The 2769-nt window shown below is 46.6% G+C and overlaps 1 non-coding gene across 1 annotated transcript; it reads right to left on the reverse strand.

Moving 5' to 3' along the window:
• Positions 1-2335: 2335 nt before the first annotated feature.
• TRNAT-CGU (transfer RNA threonine (anticodon CGU)) lies at positions 2336-2402 on the reverse strand. The gene has a single exon. It is a non-coding gene; the product is annotated as a tRNA-Thr (tRNA).
• Positions 2403-2769: the final 367 nt, after the last annotated feature.

Consider the following 2769-nt stretch of genomic DNA (forward strand, 5'->3'; position numbering starts at 1 on the left):
CATAGAAATTGACATTTCAGGTGCTATGATCTTAAGTGTGTTGTCTTGCTGTTCTAGCTAGGTGTCCTCCGAAAAGCATCTCTTAATGGTCCAGATGTTCTACGTGGAGCAGATTGCAAGAGGTGGTCCAGATATTTTTCGGAGACTGTAGCAGCCAATGATCTAACTTGCAAATGCCTGGTGGAATGCTCTGTCTAATGAAGCGACTGGGTGGGACAGCCATGGACAAACAAATAAAAAAAGAGAAATAAGAGAAAAGGAGCTATACAGCAAGAAAAAAAGACAAGGGGAAATCCTGTTATGTGAAGGAGGGAAAAGGGCAAAATTGTCATATTTTCTTCCCTGTCTAAAGCTCAGGTGCACCCACTCACCTGCAATTTACAGTGGCTTTCCCTCCCCCCACTTGGCGGAAGCCTGCTAACTCATTTAAGACCTTTGGGATGACTTAAAGGGCCCCCGGACCACTCGACCTCTGCTCCCTAAAACCACAGGCCGGAATCCCAGCAGGAGTTGGCGAGACTCTTTTGACTTACCAAGCTACAATAATTGAGCTCTGAGGGGAAGCAGCAAGGCTGGCTGCAGCCTGCTTCCCTCCTCCTGAGAGCCGCTAGTCCTCGTGAGAAATCAGAAGCAATAACTCCCTCCCCTCCAACCCATTATAAGTTTGAACCGAAAGTACCAGGCTGCATTTTTCTTTCCTCGGCGGAGGGGAAAATTGAGGACGGTGGAAGATCGAATCAAACAATTACAAGCAATAAAGACTTCAGCTTCACTTGGAAACTGATGCATGGGAGAGTCTCAAACCATATAAATGAGTCTTAATTCTAATTAATGACCGTGGCGATTGAGTCCAAGGTCAAAATTATTAATGTTTGAAAACAGACGTCGAATGAAGAAGAGAGGCAAGCGTTTTCTTGAGTAATTAAAGGGCCACAACTCTTTCAGTTCCTTTCAGGTGGGAAACTATCCTGCTCTGCAGTTGAAGGGGAAGATGTGAGACCGGTAGCACCTTAAAGACCGGCAGGATTTCCAGGGTATAAGTTTTCGAGAGTCAAGGTTCTCCTTGTCAGATATGTAAAAGCTTTGGAAATGGTGTTGGCCTTTAAGGTCTACTCCGCCCGAAACTTTATTGATATACACAGGGGTGGAATTCTAGCAGAAGCTCCTTTGCATATTAGGCCACACACACCCTGATGTAGCCAATCCTCCAAGAGCTTACAAGGCTTTTTTTTTGTAAGCTCTCGGGGGATTGGTTACATCAGGGGTGTGTGGCCTAATATGCAAAGGAGCTCCAGTTTGGTGAGAGCCAATTTGGTGTATTGGTTAAAGTGTGTGGACTCTTATCTGGGAGAACCGGGTTTGATTCCCCACTCCTCCACTTGAACCTGCTGAAATGGCATTGGGTTATCCGTAGCTCTCACAGGAGTTGTCCTTGAAAGGGCAGCTGCTATGAGAGCCTTCTCAGCCCCACCCACCGCACAGGGTGTCTGTTGTGGAGGAAGAAGATATAGGAGATTGTAAGCCGCTCTGATTCAGAGAAAAGAGCGGGGTATAAATCTGAAGTCTTCTTCTTCTCCTCCTTCTTTTTCTCCTTCTCCTTCTTTTCCTCCTCCTCCTCCTCCTCCTCCTCCTTCTTCTTCTTCCTGCTAGAATTCCACCCCTGGATATACAGCAAAAAGGATTTGGAACAGGCAGCAAAATGTACTAAACATTTGGAATATGGTAGAGTCAGACCTCCTCCTCTTCCTGTCCCTGCAATGTTGTGCGGTCCTACCCAGGCTCTGAGTCCACGAACAGTCATGTCTGCCATTCAGATTCCTCCTGTACGAGCACTGATAGATTTTGCAAACAAGTCTGCCGTGTCCCTTCCTCTTAGCTGCACACTTTGTGTCACGGCTGCATCAAGGGGTTTCTAGTAGTGCCAGGCCAAATCCACCTTGAGCCGCTGTTCTGAGAAAGGTCCCCTGCACCATCATACTGAAAGCAGTAGAACAGAGGAAGAATCCAGTAGCACCTTAAAGACAACTAAATTTGTGGCAGGGTATAAGCTGAAGAAGTGAGAGGTGACTCCCAAAAGCTCCTCCCCTGCCACAAATTTTGTTAGTTTTTAAGGTGCCACTGGAGACTCTTTTGTACTGCTACAGACAAATATGGCTACTCATCTTGATCTACATCCAACAGATGCTCACCAGCACATATGAACATACAAAGCTGCCTTATACTGAATCAGACCACAGTCCATCAAAGTCAGTATTGTCTTCTCAGACTGGCAGCGGCTCTCCGGGGTCTCAAGCGGAGGTTTTTCACACCTATTTGCCTAGACCCCTTTTTTTAGTGGAGATGCCAGGGATTGAACCTGGGACCTTCTGCTTACGAAGCAGATGCTCTACCACTGAGCCACCGTCCCTCCCCCTACTTCTATGTTTTACCCACAATGCAATTGTTACAAGAGGAGATTTAACTTGCTTAGGTCCCTTAGTTTATGTGCTCTAGATCCCAAAACATATTCTTCAGGAGTGCCTTAACTCCTCTTCAGAGAGATGCATTGATCCTATACAGGAAGGAGGAGGAGATTGGATTTATACCTCACCCATCACTCAGAGTGGCTTACATTCTTCTTGCTTTCCTTTTCACACAGCAGTCACCCTATGAGGTAGGTAGAGCTGAGAGAGCTCTGAGAGAACTGCTCTTGAGAGAACAGCTCTGAAAGAACTGTGGCTTGCCCAAGATCACCCAGCAGCTACATGTGTAGGAGCGAGGAATCAAACC

The sequence above is a fragment of the Heteronotia binoei genome, chromosome 12, assembly GCF_032191835.1.
Source record: "Heteronotia binoei isolate CCM8104 ecotype False Entrance Well chromosome 12, APGP_CSIRO_Hbin_v1, whole genome shotgun sequence".
NCBI classification, from domain to species: Eukaryota; Metazoa; Chordata; class Lepidosauria; order Squamata; family Gekkonidae; genus Heteronotia; species Heteronotia binoei.